The 16471-nt window shown below is 38.7% G+C and overlaps 1 protein-coding gene across 1 annotated transcript in view; it reads left to right on the plus strand.

Annotated features, from left to right (window-relative positions):
- The window catches only part of FARS2 (phenylalanyl-tRNA synthetase 2, mitochondrial), a 481250-nt gene that overhangs the window by 187219 nt on the left and 277560 nt on the right, over window positions 1-16471 (plus strand). The window lies entirely within an intron of this gene.

Below are 16471 nucleotides of genomic sequence, written 5' to 3' on the forward strand. Positions count from 1 at the left end.
TTTCACCTTAAACTGTGAGTTAGGTTAGTGCTCACTCCATGGTAATTTCATGAAAACCCCATGATAAATATTTGCCCAACTTAGTGGTGGGGTAGAGATAAAGGTTAGCTCATAGGGGCAAACACTTTGCAATCAGAATTTCAGAGTAAATTATTGTTTTACTTTTGCATATGAAAAAAGTTCCAGCCAACGCTGTATTAATTATCTTCTCCTTCAATATCAGTGTATTACTTGTGACTGAGGAACAAGACTTTTTCCATATGCTATAATGAACCAAATGTGATGGCAGGAGGCCAGCCTGTGGGGTCATGGGCTTCTGAAGCCTGGCATTCCTTTCTTTCATTTTTCTGAGGGTGTTCAGCCATATTTACATCATGTGAATGAATGGACAGGCTACTCTGAGCCTACCCTTCACCTTTTCATGCAGCATCATCTGCCTCTATTCTTGCTGAAGAGAAATCATCTTCTTAACATGCTAATATTATCAGCCGGTAATGGTAATATTATATGTTAGTAATCACAAATGAACTGTTGATTAGTTGAATTGTATGATTTGCATACTCAGTCATTTGGTGAATGTGTGTGTGTGTGCTGCGTACACAGTACTGTTGGAAACCTACATAGGTCCCCACCATTGACAGAAATGCAGGTGGTTGCATGTTGGTTGTTCATGTCTACGTTTATTGAGGATTATTACAAAAAAGTTACAAAGTGAGATGTATATGAAAAGACAATATAGTTCTCAGCATCATAACAATGCTAAACAGAGAAGACATTTTGGTTGTTTGCTTTCCAATTTGTACATCAAGGTATTTCCTTGTTTCCCCCAGGAGATATTGGTCCTGTTCCTGTGCCTGGGCCTCTGTTCACCACACAGATGGACTAGACTCTTTTTCATCGGGAGTAGGCTGCTGGTCGGACTGAGGGCCCCATCAGCCCTCCCTGGCCTCGGGTCAGACAGGGTGTACCCTGCCTGTGAGCTTTGGGTGGAGAAGTGCTGATTGCTGACCAGTGAGTCAGAAAATGGGGCCTGTGGTGTGAGGGAATGTCAATCTAGAATGGAACTAGAGGATATAAAGTGGGAAACTTTACACATGAGCCCCCAGGAAGATGAAACTTAAAGACCAACGGACTGATTTCCCATAAATGCCTGATTTACAGAATATTTGGTAGTGCTGGAATTTTCTTAGTTGATGGCGGTTTAGTCACAGCTTGTTTCATATCAGCCTTAGAAAGTTTTGCTAGAGGCATAGATAGGAGATGGCCCAGTCAGGTAGGTCTCACAAAGTGGGCTGAATTGGCTTCGCTTGTGTGGCTGGACTGGACTGCTTTCATGTGCTCTGGAAATTTTCAAGGTTGCTCTCCTTTTGTTTTTATTCTGTCAGTGAACTCTCCTGCCTTGACATTCCCTGACCATAAATACAGCCTATGTACTACTATTTGTAATACCTTAAACAATAAAAATAAATAAATAAATAAATAAATAAATAAATAGAGTTTGGAGGTTTACAGTCTACCAGTGCACTGCCTAAATATTCTACTGGCCTCATATGTTTAAATTGATTCCATGGATATAATTATTTACTCTGTAATAAGTCTGAAAATAAACAGTCATCATTACGAAGTGTGTAATATGTCCATCTTCAGAGAGACGAATACTTGTATAGCACAATGAAGAAAATGTATGAGATTTTTGTTTTCCACAGATCCCTTTCTTGAGAGAAAGCAAGTTCAAGGGAGCATAAGAGTCTAGTTGTGGAATTTGTAGTGCCTCTTGGAGATTTCATGCTTTTATAGAGCTTTAGCCATTGTCTTTGGGAAAATCACTACCCCCACTTCTCTTACAACTTTTGCTCTTCTTTAGCTGTTAAATTAGTTACACTCTTCATATCTAAAATCAAATCCATCATCTCTTTCTGCTCCCCTGAAACACACATATGTACACACCCATTTGTTTTCCTGATTTTGTTATTTCCTTTAATGTTTTTCTTCAATCCATTTAGTAAATATTTATTGAGCTCTTATTGTGTAGTAGGTACTCTTCTACTGAATAACAGGGACTAAAACAGGATAAAAGTAAACCCTTGTGGAGCTCATGGTCTGCTGGGAGTAGACAGTCAACAAATGCATGAGTAAATTAAATATATTTTACTAGTGTCTAGTGTTATCCTATCATAAATGGTATAGTGAAAAATGAAGCAGGGAAAAAAGATAGGAAGTTCTGATTAGAGGGGCAGAATAGGGTATTTTAGTTTAGAAGCATAGTCAGCAGATGCCCCACTGGGAAAGAGACATTTGATATTTTAATGGTATCATAATCTTCCCAATAGTCATATTTGAGTATCTCTTTTGATCCGCCTTCATCTCCAATCAGCTGACAAATTCAATCAGTTGTTCTGTGTAATATGGCTTCCATCTATTTCCTTCCCACTATTTATGATGCCATTACTTCTGGTTAAGGAAGTAATTCTCTCTTGTAAGTTACATTAATTTCCAGATAGGACTGTCATTCATTAGTCTCTTAAATTTGATTTTTTGGTTAGTCATTGATGGCATATAAAATGTCTTTGCATTTCATGTATAGCTGAAAAAAAGTCTATAATAATAAAAGTGTAATATGGTAATTAACCTAATGACTGAACAGCAGAACGACCATCGAGATGACCTTCCAGATGACCATCCTATGACACACACTGGCACCAGGGCAGCCAAGGCATGTGTGATGCAGTTAGTTGGGGGGACCCAGCCATCTCCCATGATCGCCCTGCAGAGGGAGACCAGGCCACCCTCTGAAGGGGTGATTAATGGCAGACCCTCGAACCTGGAGGCTCAGGCTACCCAGCAGGCAGTGCAGCAGCAGGTGGGCAGGGCCTCCCTCTGCGTGCCAATGGATCCAGAACCCTGGCCAGCAGCAGGTGGGCGGGGCCTTTGTCTGTGGTGATTGATGATGGAGCCCTGATCTGGGGGCTCCACGATCAACACCCCCAAAGAGGGAGGCCCAGGCCAGCCAAGTGATCACACCCACACCTGTCTCCTGCAGAGGGAGGTGATTAATGGTTGGGGGCAGCACCACACACACCACACAGATGGCAAGCAGTGGCAGTGGTGGGGGTGGGACCGGCTGCCAGAACCTGGGGGAAGGAAAGCCCTGATAGGCCCTGATCACTGGACTGTGAGAAGGTGCAGGCCAGGCTGAGGGGACCCGCCCCCAACCCCTCACTCCCATGCACGAATTTCCTATACTGGGAATCTAGTAGATTATAAAAATTTGTACATTTTAATGGATTTCTGTTGTTTTCTTTGAAGTTGAGAAGTATTGTATATAGTAATGTCATGCATAATGATAGTATTTTTTATTAAGGCATTATCAACATAAAATAAAACTTATCCATTTCAAGTGTGCAGTTTGATGAATTTTGGGAAGTATATACAATCATATAACTACCACTGGCAAGATATATAAAGTTCCCTCACCCTAGAAAGCTTCCTCATAGTCTTTTGCAGTTTTCCTCTCTCCCTGCCTCAAGCAATCATCGATATAGATTCGGTCATTATAGTTTGCATTTACTAGAATTTCATAGAAGTGGAGTCAGATATGGCACTTTCTTTCACTTACAAAGTGTTTGAGATTTATTCATGTTGAACGTATTAATATTTTATTCTTTATAATTGTTGAGTAATCTATAGAGTGGATATATCACAATTTGTTCATCTATTTGTTTGCTGGTGAACATATGGATTGCTTCCAATTTGGGACTGTCATGTGTAATGCTGCATTGAATACTCATGTATACAGGTTTGTGTGGACATATTTGTTCCTTTCTCTTGAATAAATAAGACTGTAAATGAAAGAAGGATCATTTGGTAACAGTATGTTTAAATTTATAAAGTATATTATATTCTTTTCTAATGTGATTTACCATTTTGTATTCCCACCAACAATCTATGACTGTGGTATCCAGCCTATAAGATGATCCCAGTGATCCCCACTTTCTGAAGTGCTGACCTCCAATATTGTGTCAGGGTTGGTTTAGTGATCAGTAGAAATGATGGTTTGTTACTACTGAGCTTAGGCTGTGAAATACAATGCAGCTTTCATGTGGATTGTTTGCTTACTCTCTCTTGAATCACGCACTTTGGGTAAGCCAGCTGCCATGTTGTAAGCAGCCCTATGCAGAGACCCACTTTGTGAGGAACTGAGGCGTCTGGTCAACAGCCAATTAGAAACCAATGCCTCTTACTGACAGCTATGTGAGTGAGGTTGGAAGCAGATATTCCAGCCCAATTATACCTCCAGATGACTGCAGCCTTGGAAGACCCAGAGCCTGGACTATGCAGCTCAGCTGCTGTTGGATTACTGGCTATAAAAAACTGTGAGAGATGTTTGTGGTTTTAAGTGGCCAAGTTTTTGAGATAATTAGCTAGACAGCAATAGATCACTAGTACAATGAGAGTTCTGGTTTCTCTGTATCTTTGGCAACATTTGACATTGTCAGTCTTTTAAATTTAGTGATTCTAGTAGGTGTGTAGGAATGTCTCATTGTTTTTAATTTTCATTTTTTCTGATGACTAGTGATGTTGAACATCTGTTCATGTTTTTAATTGCCATTTGTATTATCTTCTTTTGTGAAATATCTCTTCTTACTTTTAACCATTTTAAAAACTGGCTTGTCATTTTGTAAAACATTTCCCCTGAAAAATCTGTTATATTGTCTCCACAGGACAGTAGAATCCTTACCTACATGGCCTGTTTGTTGCTGAGCAGAATTAATTAGGTCTTACAATAATATTTTATAGCAGCATTTTGACCATAGTTGGCCATAAATTCTCAATCTCCCTGCCTTTTCCTGGAGTGACAATGAGTTAATAACCATGCACCATTGCAGCTAATTCACTAACCACCACTCAAAATCCTTAATATTAATCACTTCTCTTGTCTCTTGCCAATTATTAAGACTAGAGGCCCAGTGCACGAAATTCGTGCATAGGGAGAGGTGGTGTCCCTCAGCCCAGCCTGAAGCCTCTCCAATCTGGGACCCCTCTAGGGATGTCCGATGGCCCATTTAGGCCTGATCCTAGTCAGGCCTAAGCGGGCAGTTGGACATCCCTCTCAGAATCCAGGACCGCTGGCTCCCAACCACTTGCCTGCCTGCCTGCCTAATTGCCCCTAACCACTTCTGCCTGCCAGCCTGATCACCCCCTAACCTCTCTCCTGCCAGCTTGATCGATGCCTAATGGCTCCCCTGCTGGCCTGATTGCCACTAACTGCCCTCCCCTGCTGGCCCAGTCACCCCTAACTGCTGTCCCTTGCCAGCCTGGTCACCCCTAATGCCTTCCCCTGCCAGCTTGGTAACCCCTAACTATCTTCCTCTGCAGGCCTCATTGCCTCCAACTGCCCTCCCCTGCTGGCCCAGTAACCCCTAACTTCCCTCCCTTGCCAGCCTGGTCACCCCTAACTGCCCTCCCCAGCCAGCCTGGTTGCCCCCAACTGCCTCCCCTACAGGCCTGGTTCCCCCAACTGCCCTCTCCTGCCAGCCCAGTCACCCCTAACTGCCCTCCCCTGCAGGCCTAATTCTCCCCAACTGTACTCCCTTGCAAGCCTGGTCCCTCCCAACTGCCCTTCCCTTCTGGCCTGATCTCCCACAACTGCACTCTTTTGCTGGCCATCTAGTTGTGGCTATCTTGTGTGTTGGAGTGATGATCAATTTGCATATTACCTCTTTATTATAGAGGATTATATAGGATTGCATAAACACAGTGCTTTTTTCGTGTTGCATGATTCCTTCTCTATCCTTGGAATTTCTCCTATCATCTGTCTCCTTCCATACACACATGATTAGCCATCATTTTCTTACCTGATTCATAGTTTACAATCATCCCTAATTTTTGTTTCTATCATGATATTACCTTCTTTCTCACGAGTTTCTTTAACACTCACTGCTTTTGAACTTTCAATATCATGACAACAATAATATTCCTTTAGCACCTTAAAATTAAGTGTAAGAATCAGAGAATTCTAGGACAGTGGTCTTTAGTCAGATTAGCAGAATTCTCATTAGGTGGTTGTAAAAATTTGATAAGACAGTGTACATCCTGACTTTGCTGCTTCTAGAGATGAGCCAAAGGGTAGATTCTGAAAAAGTAAAATGTATTATGCAAACATTAGTACAATATTACTATTTACTGCTAGTCTTGTATAAGTATTTTTTCACAGCTTAATATTATGCACGATTTTAAATTCTTTGAGCAATAGAATTATATCAGCAAATATTTATTTTGAATTTACTTTCTTTTTTTTTTTAATATATTTTATTGATTTTGTACAGAGAGGAAGGGAGAGAGATAGAGAGCTAGAAACATCGATGAGAGAGAGTCATCGATCAGCTGCCTCTTGCACACCCCCTACTGGTGATGTGCCCGCAACCAAGGTACATGCCCTTGACCGGAATCGAACCCGGGACCCTTCAGTCCCCAAGCCGACGCTCTATCCATTGAGCCAAACCGGTATCGGCTGAATTTACTTTCTGTTAAGCACTTATATTAATACTGTGAATGCCAAATGATCCTCGGCATATTTTCTGTGAATTATGATTTATTTTTTCTTCAACAAGTACGTATCAAGCCAATATTCTGGGTACAATGTTAGGCAGTAGATCTATGAAAATGAATAAACGAAGACTCCTACAGTTCAGGAGCTCCAAATTCGAGAGTCAGACATAGTTCCTGCAATCCTCGTGTGACAGTGTAGAGTGCAGCAGGAAGTGCCTGTGCAAAGCACAGAGGCAGCTTCTAGGAGCTCCAGGTCAGTTCTGCCTGGGTATTCCAGAAAAAGCTTCCTGATGAGTAACATTGGGCCAGTAGAAGTCTAACAGATGGCAGGGGTAAGGAAAGGGCATTCTTTGATAACTAATGTGCAGAGGTGTCTTTGATAACTAATGTGCAGAAGTTTCTGTATGCTCTTCCATACTTATTGTGAAAGACAAGGTGCTATTGGAATAAGAGATTAACAGATTTTAGACAGATAGGACTATACCTCCTGATATTGTTACTTGTGTGAATCATTATTATTTTTTTTTAAACTTAGCATTAAATCCAGTTATTTATGTTAGCTTTATTAGTGTATTTGCTTCTTCTTCTTTTTTGGTGACTATTAAATGCATTTGGGGCTTTGTAATTTTATTATTTCAATGTCTGTGTTATATAATTGGATCCTAAATTAATGTAGACTAAAAAGATACTTTATTCTAATTTGATATATTCTATATTGCCAAACCAATTTGTTTTTTCTCCATGCAATCTTTTACTTACATAATTTGCTTAGTGACTGTAACCAGGTGGCACTGCGTTAAATTCAGCAAACCACTCTCCTGTCCTGTCTGCACTCTTTTAAGGATTGCAACTTTAAAAATGTGTCTTTGTGGAATAGGTTCAATTTTTGTCTCTAATCTTCCTTTAGGTGGTCTCAGTGGTTCACAAAACCACCTATAAATTACTCTTTTTGTTTTTCTTTCTCCTATGGACCTGTATTCTGTATATTTTTTATTTTGAAATGAACCACATATTGCTCTCTTATTATTTAACTACTAGTGACTTGGTACATGGATTCATGTGCCTTGAAAAGAAATTAATTAGAAGAAATATTTTAATATCGCTATTCGCCCTTTGTCTATAATAGAAGTGCCAACCAAATTCACAATCAACAATGACAGATTGAAACACATGCGTGCGATTGGTGCCAGCGAGAGCGTTATAAGTATCGCGCATGTGCGAGTCAACTTAGCCTGTAATAGATATAGAATAAACTTGCTTAATTAGACCTGCTTTCTGATGTAGCTAAACTTTTCTAAGCTGGTGAAGCACCCCAACTTCTCTTTCAGGTAATTGTCAACAACACAGCAGTAAATATCAACATAAAGTAGATTGTTATTGTAGATAATGCAGGGAAACGGTAAAATATTTAACTGCAGCAGTGCTTGACTATATTCTGCACAGTGAGAAAACCTGAAGACATTTCAGAGTTCACCATTTCTTACTTCTTTTCAGTCAGGTCAATTTTCTAAGCTTCCTAAATCTCTATTTTCTGGCTAATGAAAAGAAAATATGATTCCACAGAGTCTCCTATCTACCGACTTCAGGACTTCTGTGAGGATTAAATGAGATGAGGGACAGGGAAACACTTAACAGACATCTGGTTATGGTGTAAAATGTTTCCACCTAGCTATACAGCAAGTCCTGTTCCTGGGTAGAAAAAACTCCAAGGAGGCTAGTTGCTAGGAAGAGAAAGCCAGGCATTGCTATGTGACGTCATTACCTGGATGGACACTGAGCTTATTAGCCTTTTACGTATATAGATTAGATAGTTGCTTTTAATTATGATCTGTTTCATTTGTTGCTCATCTCTGTTGTCAGATTTTAATATTCTTGAAAGTAGGTTTCATCAAACCACTTAGCATAGTACTTGATACAGAACCATCTTTAAGAACCATGTTTTAAAATGAAATGACAAAATTTTTAAAAATGAAATTACAAAATTTTAATAGGATAAATACTTTTTGTTGTGTGGTTAGATCAACACTGCATTAGATTTGACTTTTGAGCAGATGAGTAGTCAAGGTCATATTCTTCATGGGTGACCTGTGTTTCCACTAAATTGTCAAGCCAGGACTTGGGGGTCTGACTTCTAGTTGTATTGATAACTAGCTCTGCAAACTTGGATACATCACTCAGTGCATCTTTGCCTCAGTTTCCTCATCTATATGATGTGGGCAACAATATTACTTATTCATAGTGTTGTTTTGAGGATTAAAAGAAATAGAGTAGGAAACACTTAGGATGAGTATCTTTTACTTTTATAAAATTACTAATACTTTTGTTATACACTAGAGATGTAATGATAAATTACTTTATAAAATAGAAAGTGTTATACAAATATTTTGTTATTATTTGCTTTTATTTTGATTGTGGCATTATTGACATACTCCTCTATATTATGAAAATGCCATTTGAATTTAAAGATAGTCAGTAGTGCCATCTGTAACAATGACAGTGAGTGTGTCTGGGTACCCAGGAACAGGCAGTAATTATTGCAACTCATGTCAGAAGTTAATCTTGGCCCATTGTTGGAAGCTCTACAATACCCTTTGTATTGCTTGTTTTTCTCTTATTCTTCTTTTCTGTTTATCTTTATTCCTTTTCTGTGGTATCAAGTTGTCTTTGTGGGGATAGTTTAAGGTTTAGGAAATATACTCAAAGTTTCAGTAGTTAGTGACTACTATTTGTGTCAGATTACATTTTAAAAAGTAAAATTCTAGGTTTTAAAACCATAACTTTTTTAAAAGACAGAAGAAACCCTGATGATCAAACAGTTCAGCCATTCTTAATCTTACAGACAAGGCTCAGATAGTTCAAGAAGTCTGCCTGAGGTTGCACAGCCATGGGGCTGGACTCTGGTTGGTGTTTTCTGGCACTTCACCTCACTTCACATCAAGCTTCACATATTGACACCCTTGCTGGATCTCTGTGATGATGGCATGTTCTCACTCCCTTTCTGTCTTCCTATTACTAATACTAACAAACTAGTTTGGTTTGCCCTATAGAGCTTTATTTCATATTGGAGGCCCAGTGCATGGATTCATGCACTGGTGGGGTTCCTTTACCTGGTCTGTACCCTCTTGCAATCCAGGACCCATTGGGGGATGTTGGAGGCCCAGTGCATGGATCTGGCCTGATCCCTGCAAGTCAGGCTGAGGGACCCCACCAGTGTACCGATCCATGCACCAGGCCTCTAGTATGCATATAAGATCTTTGGTTAGTCTCTTTCTGCCTTCCTCCTGCCTTGCTTCCTCTGAGATTTATCAGTCTGTTCCATGTTTCCATGCTTGTGCATTGAGTGTCTGCCCCCTTGTAGTCAGTGTGGGTCATAGATACTGGTTGAATGGTCAAACAGTAGCTTAGGCTTTTATATATATATAGCTAGTTGTATGGGAGGCCAATTGTCTAGTGGATGGACAAACCATGAATTAGGTTCATGCCTGTTAATTCTCTTTTCTCAACTACCATTCTTTCGACTTCAGGTGTTCCCTCTCTTGTACCTTTTACATTTTATACTTTTTTTTTTTTTTACTCTTCCACTGTCTCCTTTGCCTGAGTTCAAATGTTAGATGAATGAAATTTCAAATATAGCTATGGTCTATAGTAAGAGGATATATTATTTTTCTTATTCTCTTGCCTTCCCCCGCCCCTTTCCCCTAAAGCTAAAGTGTTGAAGGTATTCTAATAGTTTAAAATGTCAAAAGAAAGCTAGGTGAGGAAACAGCAAGGGAGAATAACTCTATTACTTGCTTCCATATAGTTCAGATTAATCTTTTCCTTCTTTTTGACCCTTTCAAACAAATGGACATATTGGCCCATTTAAGGGGTAATTGCTTTTCTCTTTGGAACATATTTCTTAAAATGACTACACGTGGGAGTCTATGCGTTCTGGATGACAAAGGTTGGCAGGAGTGGCAAACCTTGTTTTCCCTCCCTACCTTTCATCACCTTCATTTTCTACCCTCTCAAAGAATAAAATCTTTTTTAAACTATAGAAACAGTATAAATTGTAGCCACTTTAAATTAGAATGCACATTTTTACTTTTTTTATGTCACCTGGAAGATGTAAAGTTGTCATTTTTTTCTTCCTGTTTCATCTTTCCTTTCCTTTTATGCATTGTCATAATTCTCTAAGTTTATTATTTTTCTCTCTTATTCTCTCTCAGTAAGTCTTTGTGCTCCCTGTGGAAACAGTAGAAATTGTACATGGGGTTTGGATATTTCACCAACTGTTTTCTATAATTAAAAGTGAATTGGAAATGTGAACCCTGCCTCTGTTCTGTCGATGCTTCCGGGGTCTAGTCTAATAGAAGCATGAAAAGGTGAAAAAAAATAATATGGAGGTAGGAAGAGAAAATGGAAGCATGCTATTCAGGGTAAAGGGTTTCTAATGGAACATAAACCCTCAGGGGCCTTTGGGTATCTATCCCAAATTTGTTCTTCTATTTGGTCAGGGATCATATGTTAAGTTTTATCCAGAATCAAACCAGTAATACTGAGGTGATAGTTCTTTTCACTCTTAATTGGCCTCATCCACATTAATTATCTTCCCAGGTGAAGTAATCAAGAGCAGAAACCTACATAGAACTGTTTCGAATCTGAGATTTTTATTTTAATTCTCATACTCTAAGCAGGACCAGTAAATAGATTATAACTCCTGTATCAGCCTTAGTTAACTGGTTGCCCAGAGTACTGAACTAAGAGGATTACAAGGACTAGAAGAGTGATCCTCTTAACATATTGCAGCATTGTTAGACCCTAATTGAGCAGCTAACCAGCCCTTAACTTTGATATTACTTTTACTTAAATTCTCACACTATTCGAATTATACAAATTAGACTGCAGCTCTGCAAGAGCAAGGAACATGTCTATCCTAACTATTGCATCTTTAGTGCATAGATCTGTGCCTGGCATATTTTAAACTCTCAATAGTGTTTGATAAATGATTGAATGATGAATGAATGAAATGAGAACCTTATAAGCATTCAGGTTTTATATATTTTTTTTTACTTTAATCAGCAAGTTCTAAAGTTAGGTACTTGTTATACCTTGATATTGAGATAGGCCAGGCATAGGGTATATTCAATACTAAAACTACTGTCCATTTACCAGTGGGAGGAGAAGCCAGAGCTAGCATGGATAAATGACATATATAGATCTGTAACCAGCCACCTCATGCTTAATATCTAGTAGCTTTTTTAAATCACAAGAATTGGTAGTAGATTTTTAGATAAACAGTTGGCAGAGATGACCTCTAAAGTATCTTCTAATTTTCATGTTTCATCTATAATTTAACCTTTTTACTTTCTGTGTACTTAAATAGATACTATATGTCAGCAAAATAGCCTCAAAAATATAGCAAAGAAGAAAAGAAAGAGAAACAGTCTTCTTATTTATGGAAATATCAACTGGAACCATGTGAGAATAGATGAAAAGAAGGAGTTGATTATTTGGACTCCCCATGGCATATTCAGAAGCTACCAGGATAGTTAGCTTTTCCAATGACAGTATATCCTTATTTATTTGTTTGCTTAATTTAGCACAATAATAAATAAATCATGAAGACTGTGTTTCTCTTAAGATCATGCTTTTTCTACATGTTCTTAAATTTGGCAAAACATTTCTTTTGGCCTGATGTTTAGTTCCTAACACTCCTTTCTGCATGTAAAAAACAAAACAAAACCCTTATTTTGCCTTAACTGGTTTGGATTTATCTTGGGCTGTAGACTGTAGGGCATATGTCTGGGTTGCCACTCAATCCCCAGTAGGGGGCTTGCAGGAAGCAGCCAATCAGTGATTTTTTAAAATCATTGTTTCTAACTTTTCCCTCTTCCTTCCTCTCTAAAATCAATGAAAATATATTTATAAAAACTCATTTCATTAAAATTATCAGTGACATCGCTCTCCCCCAAATTACTGTGACCTGGTTTAGTACTATGATCCTCTTCCCCACCTGACTCCTCTGCTGACTCCTCTGCTGACTTTTTCCCAATTATTTTGTCCATACCACGTAGAACTATGTATTCCTTTTCCTTCTTATCTTCTTTTTAGGAGGAATTATTAATTTCACTCTACTTGGTATTCAGTTTCTGAACATGTTGTTTTTCTGGTTTCTGTGTAGCAGAGCATATTGTTCAAGTGGGTCATAATTCACTTAGATGATTTTAGATGATGATTTGGGGTTTAGAGTTATAGGAATAGGTCTAAGATTATTAAAAGTGAGATTTTATTAAATGTTTAGCATTCAGAATATCTTTTTCAGCAAAGTAGGAAGAGTTTGGGAATGTGTTTAACATACAGGTGATAAGGGTGTATTAGTTTGCTAGAGTTGTCATAACAAAGTTCCACAGACAGGGTAGTTAAAAACCAAATTTATTTTCTCAGAGTTTTGGAGTCCAAGATCAAGGTGTTAACAGGGTTGGGCTTTTTCTTTCAAATTTTTATTTACTAATGAGAGAGAGAGAGAGAGAGAGAGAGAGAGAGAGAGAGAGAGAGAGAGAGAGAGAGAGAGAGAGAGAGAGAGAGAGAGAGAGGAGAGAGGGAGAGAGGGAGAGAGGGAACGCGAACGCGGGGAGGGGAGAGAAAGAAGCATCCATTTGTTGTTCCACTTATTTGTGCATTCATTGGTTGCTTCTTGTACATGCCCTGACCAGGGATCAATCCTGTAACCTTGATGTATCAGGACTGTACTCTAACCAACCAAGTTCATTGGCGAATGCAAGGGTTGTTTTTTCTGAGTCCTCTGTCTTTCTGTCTTCCTTCTGGACCTGAATTCTAATCTTTCCATATAAGAATACTGGTCCTACTGGATGTGGGTCTAACTCAGTGACCTTAGTTTACCTAATTATCTCTTTAAAGACCCTACCTCCAACTACAGTCAAATTTGAGGGTTAGGACAAATTTGACTGTATTTGTGGGAGAGCCAAAACCAGCTCTCCCACATCCTCTGAGGGATCCTGGATTGTGAGAGGGCGATTTTCGGGTGACCTATCCCAGAATCAGGCTCCCTCTTTTCTGGTTCCAGGTGCATCACCCATGAACTGCAGCTGTCAAGACACCACAGCTCAGCAGCTCCTGTGATGAGTGTCTGCCCCCTGATGGTCATTGCACATTATAACTACCAGTCAGGCTATCGAATGGTTGGAAGGTCTCTTAGGCTTTTATATACTTAGATAATGTTATTTAAAATGACCAAGTCCATGTTAGAAATGAAAAATGTTTGAACTTATGATACCTTTTCCTGGAGTCCCTAGTGTATGTAGAGGAGGAAATCAATGCTAAGGCCGCAGTTGTCAGCTGAGTCTTGAGAGGTCTGAAGAGCAGGCCTTTTTGCCAAGCCTATTGAGAGAGAAAGTCTTAATGTGAGATGAAGGACAAAGTAAATGGTATCTTAAATGATTGACTGTCATGGATTAAATGTCAGAAAAAAATGAGTAAAAAGAACATTGTGTTCTTTTCCTAATAATAGAAATAAAAATGTTTTACCAAACCTTATTTCACACCTTCAGTAAAAAGCCTGTATCGACTAGTAAGTTATTAACATTGTAAGTGAATGCCAGTTGTGTCATTCAAACTACTTACAATTTCCACAAAGTTATTCTGATTGAGAGCTATAGATGTGGGTAATCTTATTACTCACAGTATCATTTTAAGTAGAATTTTAGAAAATGTCTGCTTTAAAGGTGTAATCCCTTAATTTATTTTCTTTTACTCCATATAAGTAATTCATTAACCTTTCATTGTTTTCGGACTTAGAGCATCTGAAGCCAATGAAGTATTTTACTTTATAGTTCATTGTGAACAGACTAAGAGTTTTCAGTCCCCTTTTCCCAAACTGCTATAATTTAGGGATAATGTAGCTAATTATATAGCTCTACAGCCAGTTTTGGAGAGGGATAAAACCTCTGTCAGACCCATCTGCTTTAGCTGCTGTGCTGGGTACTCCAGGGGGTATGGGATCTCTTTGGAGGTATTTAGGGCTTAAATGTTTGTTGAGTTACAATTTAATACTACTTGTAGTTTCACTGAATGGGATTTAAAATAAATCTGAGCCAGCCAGTGTGGCTCAGTGGTTGAGCGTTGACCTATGAAACAGGAGGTCATCATAGTTCAATTCCCAGTAGGGGACATGCAGGAGGCAGCCTATCAATGATTCTCTCTCATCGTTGATGTTTCTCTTTCCCTCTTCCTTCCTCTCTGAAATAATTAAAATCTATAATATCTTAAAAATAAATTTTAAAGGATAAAAAGTGGTTACTTTTTAAAAAATATTTTAGAGTTCTAAATTGGGAATACAACCTGCTCTGGTAGTAAAGTAGTTGGTTCTAGGTTATCTTAGATAATATGTTTATTTTAGTGGTAGAGATTTTAGGCTCTGCATTTTTCAATTTTGCCTTTGTCATCAAGCTGTTTTATTTTCAGAGTCATTGCTCAAGAGCGCCAACAGGGAAAAGAAACGTCGAGGTGAAAAACAGATCAGCCAAGTTCACTGTTTGATGAGTCGGATGGCACTTATTTTACTTCTGATCTGACTCTGGTGCTAATCTTTAGAGTTTAGATGGCTTGAGGGAGGAGCCTGTTCAGAGCTACACATCCGCAGGAGGCATTCAGTAGTTGCCTGGTTGGAAAGAGCAGTCTAAGTTGATTGTTGAATTAGATTTATGATGCATGTAGTTTTTGTTTTCAGTTTCCACAAAGAATTGGGTTAGGTTGCAGCAAGACTCTTGATGCAACCTAACCCTAAACTACTCCTTTAGTCCTCCTCAGAGCAGCTCTCACTCTACCACCACTTTGTGACTTCTCGGGTTGAATTCCTGTCTTTCACAATAGGATAACAGCAAGAACACAAGGTTAAGAATGCTGAGTTAAGTAGAGGAGTTGTTCAATTAAGTTGAGACCCACAGGTTGAGAACCGCTAGGAGGGTCACCTAACTAAGATCATCGGAAAACACAGATATTTACATTCTGATTCATAACAGTACCAAAATTACAGTTATGAAGTAGCAACGAAAATAATTTTATGGTTGGGGGTCACCATAACATGAGGAACTGTATTAAAGGGTCACGGCATTAGAAAGGTTGAGAACCACTGGCTTAGTATAATGTTTACCATCTTCATACATGCTGTTGGTAATGGTTTTTTACAGTAGTGTAGTGTTCCATTGTGTAGATGTATTATAGTTTTTAATCCATTCATCTGCTGACGGGCACTTGTGCTGTTTCAAATCTTAGCTATTGTAAATTGTACTGCTATGAACATAGGGGTGAATATGTCCTTTCTGATTGGTGTTTCTGATTTCTTGGGATATATTCCCAGAAGTGGGAATACTGGGTCAAATGGGAGTTCCATTTTTAAATTTTTGAGGAAACTCCGTACTATTTTCGACAGTGGCTGCACCAGTCTACATCTCCACCACGAAGGTTCCTTTTTCTCCAGATCCTCGCCAGCACATGTCACTTGTTGATTTGTTGATTTATTCTGACAGGTGTGAGATGGTATCGTATTGCCATTTTGACTTGCATCTCTTAGATGATTAGTAACTTTGAGCATGTTTTCATATGTCTCTTGGCATCTGTATGTCCTCTTTCAAAAAGTTTCTATTTTTGAAAGAGGACATACAGGGCAAAGGACAATGATTCTCATCATTGATGTTTCTCTCTCCCACTTCCTTCCTATCTGAAATAATTAAAATATAATTTAAAAATAAAATTAAAGGATAAGAAGTAGCGGTTTTGAAAATTTTGAAAGAAGAAGGAAGAGGGAGAGAGAAACATCAATGATGAGAGAGAATCATTGTCCTTTGCCCAACTTTTGATGGATTGTTTATCTTCATTTTATTAAGATGTATAAGTTCCCTATAAATTTTGGAGATTAGGCCCT

This window comes from Pipistrellus hanaki, assembly GCF_964339955.1.
Source record: "Pipistrellus hanaki genome assembly, chromosome: 2".
Taxonomy (NCBI): Eukaryota; Metazoa; Chordata; class Mammalia; order Chiroptera; family Vespertilionidae; genus Pipistrellus; species Pipistrellus hanaki.